This window comes from Bos taurus, chromosome 9 (assembly GCF_002263795.3).
Source record: "Bos taurus isolate L1 Dominette 01449 registration number 42190680 breed Hereford chromosome 9, ARS-UCD2.0, whole genome shotgun sequence".
NCBI classification, from domain to species: domain Eukaryota; kingdom Metazoa; phylum Chordata; class Mammalia; order Artiodactyla; family Bovidae; genus Bos; species Bos taurus.
The window spans coordinates 42,582,579-42,594,797 of record NC_037336.1 but is presented as its reverse complement, the minus strand read 5'-3'; positions in this window follow the sequence as shown (position 1 = coordinate 42,594,797).

The window sequence follows — 12,219 nt, the reverse complement described above, 5'->3', positions numbered from 1 at the left end:
TATGACCAACCTAGATAGCATATTCAAAAGCAGAGACATTACTTTGCCAACAAAGGTTCGTCTAGTCGAGGCTATGGTTTTTCCAGTAGTCATGTAGATGTGAGAGTTGGACTGTGAAGAAGGCAGAGCGCCAAAGAATTGATGCTTTTGAACTGTGGTGTTGGAGAAGACTCTTGAGAGTCCCTTGGACTGCAAGGAGATCCAATCAGTCCATTCTAAAGGAGATCAGTCCTGGGTGTTCTTTGGAAGGAATGATGCTAAAGCTGAAACTCCAGTACTTGGCCACCTCATGCAAAGAGTTGACTCATTGGAAAAGACTCTGATGCTGGGAGGGATTGGGGGCAGGAGGAGAAGGGGACAACAGAGGATGAGATGGCTGGATGGCATCACCATCGACTCGATGGACATGAGTCTGAGTGAACTCCGGGAGTTGGCGATGGACAGGAAGGCCCTGCGTGCTGCAATTCATGGGGTCGCAAAGAGTCAGACACGACTGAGAGACTGAACTGAACTGAACTGAAGCAAAATTATATATACATTTAAATGCATGCATACTAAGTCGCTTCAGTCATGTCCAACCCTTTGTGATCCTACAGACTATAGCTTGCCAGGCTCCTCTATCCGGGATTTCCTAGGCAAGAACACTAGAGTCGGTTGCCATGGAATCCTCCTCCAGGGGATCTTCCAGACCCAGGGATTGAACCTGTTTCTTAAGTCTCCTGCATTGGCAGGTGGGTTCTTTACCACTAGCGCCACGTGGGAAACCCATATATTTACATGAAAGTGAAAGTGAAGTCACTCAGTCGTGTCCGACTCTGCGACTCTGTGGACTGTAGCCCACCAGGCTCCTCCGTCCGTGGGATTCTCCAGGCAAGAATACTGGAGTGGGTTGCCATTTCCTTCTCCAGGGGAATCTTCCCGACCCAGGGATCAAACCCAGGTCTCCTGCATTGCAGGCAGACGCTTTAACCTCTGAGCTACCAGGGAAGCCCATATATTTATATACTGTATATTCTGGAGACCACTCCACATCAGTGTAAAGAGATTATCTTTTTCAGAATTGCATAGTGTGTTTCATTGTATGGATCTACCCCAGTTTATTCAACTAGTCCCTTACTTATGGTTATTTGGTTTGTTTCCAATCTTTTTTGTTGTTGTTGTTATTGTTGTTTCCAATCTTTTGCTAACACAAATAATATTGCAGTGAATACATTTGTGCATAAGTCACTTTATATGAATAAAATTTAATTGGTGTGATTATGCCACCAACTGAATATACAGTTAGGTGATTTACTTCAGTTGTTTTCAAGTTTTAGGAACCACATTTATATGTGACTTATGCACAAATGTATTCACTGCAATATTATTTGTGTTAGCAAAAGATTGGAAACAACAATAACAACAACAACAGCAAAGACTGGAAACAAACCAAATAACCATAAGTAAGGGACTAGTTGAATAAACTGGGGTAGATCCATACAATGAAACACACTATGCAACTCTGAAAAAGATGATCTCTTTACACTGATGTGGAGTGGTCTCCAGAATACACATTGGCTTTAGATAACAATAAAAACACAACCAACGGGCAGAAGAGTATAGTATACTTTTTTATAAGATAGGTGAACTATAAATATATATTGCATACATTTGGGATAGGGGAACACAGGTGGAGAAGACAGGCATGGAAGCAAACTACTCTGATGAATAGACCTTGACTGTATAGTTCTGACTTTAGAATCATATATATAGACTTTATTCTTATATTCAAAATAATTTTAAATGCAAAAGAAAAATGTGGTACCTAAAACTTGAAAACAACTGAAGTAAATCACCTAACTGTATATTAAGTTGGTGGCATAATCACACCAAGTAAATAATTTAATCACTTTAGAAAATAGTGTTTTCACTGTATATTCATGGAGGAATATGTTCTTGGGATAGATTTATCTATTTATATAATTATATAAATTTATCTAATTATATAAATAATTTATAGAAGTTTTAAATTTTGTTCAGTGTCTTATTGCTAGTAGAAATATTACTTTCAAATTTTTCTTGTATATTATCAGTAAATACTAATGTTAGAGTTGTTAGGGATGATTTTCAAAGAATCCATGTAAGATTAAAAGTAAATTGAAAATTCTATGAACTTATGATTTTTCCTTTTCTAAAATGTTTCTTAGAAACAGACTCACAGATATAGAGAACACACTTGTAGCTGTCAAGGTGGGGTGGGGAGGGAAGGATTAGGAGTTTGGGATTAGTAAATGCAAACTATTATGTATAGGATGGATAAACAACAAGGTCCCACTGCACAGCACAGGGAACTATATTCAATATCCTGTAATAAACCACACTGGAAAAGAATGTGTGTGTGTGTGTGTGTGTGTATAACTGAATCACTTCACTGTACAGCAGAAATTAACACAATATTGTAAATCAACTATACTTCAATAAAATGAATTTTAAAAAAATAAGTTATGTACTTTTCAGGGGAAAAAAAAGTTTCTTATGTCCCCAAAAGAAAAGTTTTACATTTATTGAAGAAGAAAAACATTTACTTGCTTTATCCCCTGAAAAAGCCTAGAAGTAATGATAATTATGTACCCATGAGCACCTTTAGCTCATAATATGTACTTTCAATACATCATTTCCTATTAAAAGGAAGGGCAATCTTTGGAGGAATGACAGATATCAGGTCTGGGGCTAGAAATGTGCATAATCAGCTAGGACATCCTGTTGTACCAGAAGCTATTCAAGTGTAAAATCTAATGGGACAAGTCAAAGGGGAAAAGCTATCAACATAAAGGAGGCTCAGACAGTAAAAAATCTGCCTGCAGTGTGGGAGACCCAGGTTCAATCCCTGGGTCAGGAAGATCCCCTGAAGAAGGGAATAGCTACCCATTCCAGTATTCTTGCCTGGAGAATCCCATGGACAGAGGAGCCTGGCAGGCTACAGTCCATGGGGTCACATAGAGTCTGACATGACTAAGTGACTAACAGTTTCATTGGTTGAAAAAAAGACAATGTGAGTATCTAAAAAGAGTAAGACAACAACTGATTGAAATTCATTGATGACATATAAATCCTAGAGCTTATTATTAGATACAGCTAAGGTAGTACTCTGAATATTTGCAATATAATGAAAGAATTGAGCATTTATCCTGCCTTCCCTGTATGAATTATATTTAGTGGTGTCTTAGCCTGGTTTACCCCCTTGAAAGCTGAACCTGAGACAAGGGCCTACTTTAAGGTGGTTTATTTTGGACAGAAATCTCAGGAAACAGCAACGGATGACTAGGAGAGTGAAACACAGCACGTCAATACAAGGGTGTTCTTCAGTTAGTCGTTACTTAGTCACAGTGCGCAAAAAAGGCCTCAAGCCTGAGGGGACTCCTTGAGTTGCTATGTAGAATACACTTCATAATTATCAGCTTGATGCAAGAGAGGAGCAGTTATCAACCCACTTGCACTGCCTATTGGTCCATATTTCCCCCTTGGAACCTCAGTCCCTTGCATCTCTAAGCTGCCCTGTGAGCGCTAGCAGATGTCCCACCCTGAGTCAGAGTCAGAGGAACTCAAGAGCAGAATGTGAGATGTATGCAGTGCATATGGGGAAAGATGCTGTCAGGTTACACCTGCAGGAAGCAGGTTCCTTCAGTGGTGGCTGTAGCAGGAGGCAGACTGAGAGGATGTGATATTGGGAACAACTGCCTCTTCTAATGCGGTAACCAAATAGCTCAGGCTGGTGAGGGGGAAGTTTATCACACAATTCCATTGAATAGAAGGGGAATAAAAGGTAAGATTAGGAAATCACCATATTGTAATTCTTCATAAAACAATCGATCCAGGTAACAGTCATCAATAGATAAGAGGCTGGTAGAAAACTTCACAATGGAGGCTCAGGCTGACACCACCTGCAAGCACTAACCAATGTCAGCATCACTAGGAGCGGGGAGTCCACACTGATGTTCCTCCTGATGTGGCACATTATGAAGCACAAAACTACCTATGAAATATTCTTGCCTAAATGTTGTTGTTGTTTAGTCGTTGAGTTGTGTCTGACCTCTTTTTTGACCCCATGGACTGTGGTCTGCCAGGTTCCTCTGTCCATGGGATTTCCCAAGCAAGAATACTGGAATGGGTTGCCATTTCCTTCTCCAGGGGGTCTTCCCAACCCCGGGATCGAACCCACGTCTCCTGCATTGGCAGATGGATTCTTCACCACTGAGGAACCTGGGAAGCCCTCTTCCCAAATAGTTGAAACTAAATCTCATCAAGTGTGTAGGTCTAACTTCCAATTTTCTAGAAACATAGAAGGGAGCTGGACAAGTGAGACAGCCTCACAAGGAAGCAAACAGACTAAAACTGCTTGTAAAATATTCTACAAGACAATTGACAGCATTTATTCAACAAGACAAGGAGGTTAAGATGGAAATGAGTAAAAGGACTCCTTCTACATTGAATGATTTCTAAGGGGCATACCAAACCAAGTATAATGTGTGAACCTTGTATGGATCCTGATTCTGAAAAAACAACTATAAAAAAGTAAGTTTTGAGACATTTAAAGAAATTCAAGGCTTCCCTTGTGGCTCAGTTGGTAAAGAATCTGCCTGCAATGTGGGAGATCTGGGTTCAATCCCTGGGTTGGGAAGATCCCGTGGAAAAGGGAAAGGTTACCCACTCCAGTATTCTGGCCTAGAGAATTCCATGGGGTCGCAAAGAGTCAGACACAACTGAGCGACTTTCACTTCCAAGTCATAGGTTTGATATATTAGATATTCCAAAGGAATTATTATTAATCTTATGTGTGAGTCTATAAGAAAAATGTCCATATTTTAAAATGATACATACTAAAGTATACAGAATATAGAATATATAGAATAACACAATGTCAAGAATTCACTTTAAGACACTTGAGGAGGGGAAAAATAGACAAAGCAAGTATGCCAAAATTTTCAAAGTTGTTGATTTAGGATGATAAATATATGGTATTTGTTATTCAATTTTGTGTATGATTGAATATTTCCATAATAAAAAAATTAAAGCAGCAAGTAAATATCCTTTTTTATAAATGCAAGGAAGTCAAATGAATCTCCCAAAGTCAGAAAGCTGAGAAGTGGTAGAGCTAGAATTAAAGCTCATCTCACTCCTTCCCCTGTATCCTGTTGTCTTCAGAACTGAATGCATTTGTTTATTTATTCGTTTATTTTCCAGCCTCAGCTCCCACATAATTGCTTCTTAACACATTTTTATCATTGGTCCATGCATTGCTCTTTTTTGTTTTATTATGGTGGTAGGCACCCTGCAAGGTGATATCCAGTGACCCCTGTCATACCCTGTGGTCCCCTTCCGTCTTGTCTCAGGGTAGGTATGAATGATCAATAAAGTCCAACAAAAGTGATGATGTGTTAATTCATTATTAGTTTTATGAAAGACATTGCAGAGACTTTCCTGCAGTCCATTGGATTAGATTCCGTGCTCCCAGTGCAGGCAGCTGGATTCGATCCTTGCTCTCGGAACTAGATCCCCCATGGCGCAATTGAAGATCCCACATGCCACAACAAAGGTACCACACACTGCAATGAAGACCAGGCGCAGCTTCCCTCGTGGGCTCTTGATTGCTCATATTCTCTGTCTCTGTCTCTCTCTCATTATTTGCTCTGGTGGAAGAAGGCAAGTCACAAGCAGTCCTATGAAAAGGCCCAGGGATCAAGGAACTGAGCCTTATGCCAAAAGCCATGTGAATGAGCCATCTTGGAAGCAGATCCTCCAGCTCTTTCAGAGACTACAGCTCTGACTCACAGCTTGACTGCAACCTCATGAGAAACTCTGAGCCAAACCACCCAACCAAGGTGCACTGGATGCCTGACCCAAGAACCTAAGAAACTATGTGTAATAATAACTATTTTTAAGTTGCTAAGTTATAGGATAGTTTGTTATGCTACAATTTAAGAACTAATACAATTATCTATAAATCTTTGTATAACATATATAGTGACCCTATTGTCAGCACAAGAACTCGAATATTGACAATAGCTTATTTTTGACTATGTGACCTTCCTCCATACTATTCTCATTTCTTCCTTAATCTAAGGTTATTTTTATCTTCAATTGGTATTTATCATTCCCATGATTTTTATAACACATAGTTAACACTATGTGTATTCCTAAAAGTATATTAATTGGTTATTTTTAGCTTAAAAAAGGTGGCCCCATGCTAGATGTTGGAGAGGGAAATGGCAACCCACTACAGTGTTCTTGCCTGGAGAATTCCACGGACAGAGAAACCTGGTGGGCTACAGTCCATGGGGTCACAAACAGTTGGACACGATGGAGTAACTAACATACACACACACACACACACATGCTAGATGTAATTTTCTGTGACCGTTTTTATTTATTCAACTATTTTGCTGCAATTCACCCATGCTGATGTTTGTAGAGACAGTTCATTTGTTTTGACTGCTGTATAATATCCACTGGGTGAAAACACCACACTTTATCCCTTCTCCAGTCAATGGACATTTGGATTTCTTCCAGATTTTTTTTTCTATTACAACAATGTTGCCATGAAGAGGTTTACAAATGTCTCCAGGTTCACCTGTTAAGAGTTTACATCTACCATTGGAATTACTGGGTTGCTCACACACACACACACACACACACACACACACACACACACAATGTATGTGAATATTCAAGTTTAATAGATAATGCCAGTTTTCCAAAGTATCTTTTCCAGTTTATACTTCCACCAGCTATTTATGAGAGATCCAGTTGATCACTCCCTCTCAACATTTGATATTGTCAAACTTCTTAAATTTCCAACAAATGGGTATATAATGAAATCTCTTTACAGTAGTAATCTGCATTTCCCACATCACTGAATGTCCTTTCCATCTTACAGTTTAACCTTCAAAGATGATATGGGAAAGTATATATAATTCTTCATTGTAGTTTTCATTTTTGTTTAATTGTTACTGCTGCTGCTAAGTCACTTCAGTCGTGTCTGACTCTGTGCAACCCCATAGACAGCAGCCCACCAGGCTCCCTCATCCCTGGGATTCTCCAGGCAAGAACACTGGAGTGGGTTGCCATTTCCTTCTCCAATGCCATCCTATGAATTGTAACCCGCCAGGCTCCTCTGTCCATGGGGGTCTCCAGGCAAGAATACTGGAGTGGGCTGCCAGTCCCTCCTCCAGGGGATCTTCCTGACCCAGGGATCAAACCCAGCTCTTCTGTGTTGCAGGCAGATTCTTCACCATCTGAGCCCCCCTACAGAGGAGCAATGTTGAATTGACTAGCAGTGCTGCTAGTTAATTTCACACTAGGATTAGCTCAATGCAGGGGAAGAACTTGGTCCTTTTCTTTTACAAAGGGTCTTTCTGGGAGACAATTTTCTTTAAGGATCTTAGGATGGAAAAAAAATCTGTTGAGAAGGTTTTTACTTGAACATAGACAGTATTAAAAATGACTTGCAATCTGAGTAATACAGCTCTGACCTAATCACTATATGATCATGGGTTAGTCATTAAACCTTCTGAGATTAAAATTACTCATCTGAAAAAAAAAAAAAAGGAGATGATCTCTGAGGTCCAGCTAAGTATCAAAATGTTTTTATTCCATTATGAAAAATTAGCTAGTAGACTAATCTGGTTCTTACTATCATTTCATTCTCTGTCTCTCTGGTCCAGCCAACCCAATTGATCTTGACATTAACATAGGTTGAAACACTAAGCCCACAAGGAAGATTTTAGAGAGGACCTCATAATTCTTTTTTAACTGTTCTGTTTGTAATTGCATCCTCAGTCTTAATACAGTGTCTGCTGAAAAACAGACACTATGTAAATATTTGTTGGCCAGTTGAATAATGAATGAATGAACTGGATCTTTATTCTCCATTCCTATCTTCACTTCACCATCACACTCAAGTTCAGAAGTTATTTGAGTTGTGTTTTCAGAGCAGGAAGTCCAGCGCAGAGAATGTCTCCATGACTACAAGTTCAGCTAGTTCTTCATTGCCACTTAAACATTTCTGATGAAGACCAAAAAGCCACCATGACCAACTGAATCAATATCTCTGGAGTTGAGGACCAGGTATCAGTATTTTTCAAATATTCCTCAGGAGATTCTAATATGCAGCCAGGGCTGAGCATCACTATTCTTAAAAAATTGTAATCTAAACTTTTTTCCTATTATTTCTTATTGGTTCTCTCTCTCTTATATCTAATTTCCTTATTTATTTTCTTTCTTTGTTTCTTTTTTTAAAAATAAATATATAGGTCAGACTACATTACCTAAAGTTTTAGAGAAATTGTAATAGAATTCTATATAGAGAAAAACCTCCTTTTGTTGCATGGAATGTATATATAGGTAACATCAGGCAGAAAGGGATTAAGACATACTGCATTTATTATATTTATAAAGGTTGACAACTTCAAATTACAGAGTTGTCAAGGAATCTTGTCAGGATGCTGCTCTGCAGTCATAAATATAACACCTAAAATATTTTACCTGAAAATATTTTCTCTGCCTTAAAAGGCAGTTTTCTTCCCAAATTGGAAAATGGAAAATTCAAGGATAGATGGGTGAACAATAGATATCTATGGGTGAACAATCAAGTCAGTATGGCCAGTTAATTCTAAGAAATCACTTTTCACAAATTTACTGAAAGAAGTCAGTCAAGCCATTCTTTTCATAAGTTCAATGATCAAGTCAATTAAATAAGTCAGTACAAAGCCCCATGTAGACTCAAACTAATTCTTATCTAGAAATAGCTATTAAAAGTCCTCCAGGAATTGGGATGGAGAGGCTTCAGGAGTAGGCCAATTTGAATTCATGGACTAAAACTGCAGAATAATTGTAGTTTGCCAAGTTTATTTCAGGTTATAACATAGGTATTTCAACTAAATTCTTAATTATGCTGCATGGATTAAAAAGCCCCAAATTAAAGTCATCATATGCAAAGGTTATTGTGATGTGGCACATAGATAAATAGATCTTTGAAAAACTCTTCTTTCCCAAATAATGTGTCTAAATGAGAGAGAGAATGAGAAAGAGATTCCATTATTAAACTTGGAAATATGGAAGTCATATCAACTTGCTGGGCTGAAAAGAACTCGCAAAAGACCATCTGAGAGAAAGTGATAAGTGATTAGGACAAATCACTTAAGGTCATTTCCCAACAGCTGACACCCACACAAGAGAGATGTCATTGTCAACTACTACGGTGTTGAACCTCTTTCTCAAAAGTACCCTGCTTTAAATCAAAACAGCTTGCTGTGATGTTTCTCTTCTTTGAAATCACACCATAAACAAATATCTGTAATAAATACGTTTGAATATTATAGGGCTGGTATGACCATGTTGGGAGTAATAAGTTTGAAGTACATAACAAAACAAAAAGAATATGCTGATGTCAAAGGGAGTAAGAGTTACTTTATTTTTCTAAGAATAAAACAGACTAGCTCCCCAAAGTCTAAACAAACAACTCTACAAGACACTCTTTCCATGGAGAGTGAAAGAACTTAGTGATTAAGGGCTTATGACACAAGAGTCAGATTCCTTGCATTTGAACCCCAGCTTTGCTATTAACCAATAGTGCAAGCTGGGCAAAATATGTCATTTACCATCAGTAAAGTGGGAAGAACAATATTACCTATATTAATGAGTAATTTTGAATATTTTCATGAGTTCATAAATGTAAAGTACTTAGATTAGTGCCCAGCACATAGAAACCTTGTTCTATCATCATTCTCCACTATTCAACCATAGATCCTCCCAACTTCAAATCAATAAACAATATAGATATAAAGTACTTTTGTTTCTGATACTTCTAGGAGAATGGCTGTTTTTAACTCCAGAACAAAGCATGCAATTTACCCACATAGGATAAGCATGTATACACTGCAAAAATGATTGAAATACTGTTTGCTTGCAAATATTATAGTCATGAGTTGTTCTAAAGATGTTGCAAGTTATATGGCTTAGAACTTTATTTTAGATAGAAACCCGTTCATTGTTGAAGCCCTCTTTTGAATTAGACTTCTCTTACAGAGGTCTTTTTGTGGTGTTTTTAAATGGGTTTTTTTTTTTTTTACTTTTTATTACATTCTATTATAGTTTTCAAACTTTACACAAAAGTAGGAAAAATAGGATAATGAGACCATATCTGCTTATTACCCAGTTTGGGCAGTTATTCACATTTTTCACTCCTCAACAATTCTGGAGTATTTTGAAGCAAATCCTGGATATCCTATTTTGCCTCAAAATATTTCAGAATTTATTTATAAAAAGTAGGACTTCTTTTTTTTAAAAAAAGTAACTACAATTGCGCCTAACAAAATGACCAAAATTCTTAATATTCCAATTGTCTCAAGAATGTCTTCACATGGTTGATTTAAGTTAAGATCCAAACAATGTGAAATGGGTAGTTTAAGTTCTAAGTATCTGGTTTTATATTTTGGAAGCTGTCTCAGCTTCATGCTTTTTCTAAAGGGAAATGAATGACCACGGCTGCAGTTTGAAATTGAAATCATCATGATAACAGAGGAGAGAAAGCTAGAGTGAGAAGTAGGAATCTCATAGTAGGTGCGGGTTTTGCTTGTAACACTGACCCAGGGTCTACTTCATGACAGTAGATTCTTTTACTACTGTAGAAAGAAGAAAAATAATCCTTCTAAAGTACTTGTGCCATACTAAGCATAGGGAGTTAAAAAACAGCCTGTCTGTGGTCATTCCAAGACACTGAAGCCAAATGGATGGGTCAACATCTCAATCTTTGAAGTCCTCTGGGTGCAGAACTCCCTTCTGTTTTTCATCTGTCTCAGATTCTAAGAGAGACAGTCTCTTTCTTAAAAATATTTCCAAAGGATTTATTGGGGATATTTGCACCCTGGTTCTCATATTTAATAATCATGTCTCAGTTTTTTTTATACAAGACTATTTGCATGCCTCTTAAGACTTGGACTTAATGTTTTTATTGGATTTCATCATTTTTAATATTGATTTACTAGGACTACCACTGAAGCCCCCAAGTGTGTTTTACAAGGAGACACTTTATAATTCCTTTATATTAGGTTACTTGTAATGACCAGAATAAATGAGATTTCCCTTTCAAAAGAGGTAGATAGGAAATAAGTAACACAGATAGTATTTATATAGATATAATGTTAACATATTTGTATGGTGGGAGGGATCTAAAAATAAATGAACCCACATCCTTCTGTGGGTTCCTATAATACTACCTCTTGCAGCGATGAAAGCTAATGTGAAAATCGTCTTTATTGATTACAACCTCAAAATAGTCTGTTATCTTGCATATGTGTTTTCCTCAGGTCCTATTTATTACTGTAAAATTACCACTGCTTTTAAATTTCCTTTTATAATGCCTTCTGGAGTATGGTTTGTTAAAATCGCATAGGTTGAAAGTTAAGATCCTAGGCTCCAGAATCAGGCTAGATCTAAATCTAAATCTTGGTTCTGTTACTTCCTAGCTGAATGCCTTTAGGCAAGTCACTTAACATTTTTATGTTTTGGTTTATTCATCTTAAAATGGATGTAAAAATACCTATATAATACCTTATTATGAAATAATTTTGATTTTAGTTCAGCAAATATTTAAGCTCCTTTAGGATGGCATTTGCAGCCATTGATAATCTGTTTCTATCCTACCTTTGGGGTGATCTCACAGATCCCCTTTAATACACTCATCCTAAACCCACTGAATTATCCCCCTTCCCTTTGCTCCATTTGCACTTTCATGCCTTGACACCTTTCTTCATATTGTTCTTCCTGCCTAGGATACTCCTCCTTCTCCCTCCCTCACTTGTCAATATCCTACTCATCGTCCATCAAGGCCCAACTCAAATGGTTGCCATTTCTATCCTTCACTAGGATTAGTCTCCCTTTTTCTTATCTCCCTAGGCAAACTCATAAGCCGATCAGAAGTTTGGCTAATAAACTAATATTGGATGCTTTCATGGCCGTTACATTTTCAAGGTCAAGTGGTACTATATGTTTCTGCATTTGTAATTGAATATATAGCCATTTCTTCCTTTACATTAGGAAGTGATAATTCTTTTTTACAAAATAAAAATGTTAATAAAAGGTTACAAAAGGATTAGCCTAAAATAAAAAAACAGAAGTTTGCCTAATGTATATAGAATGTATACCCTGAGATCTATACACACTTGTCGCAATCTACGCCCACTG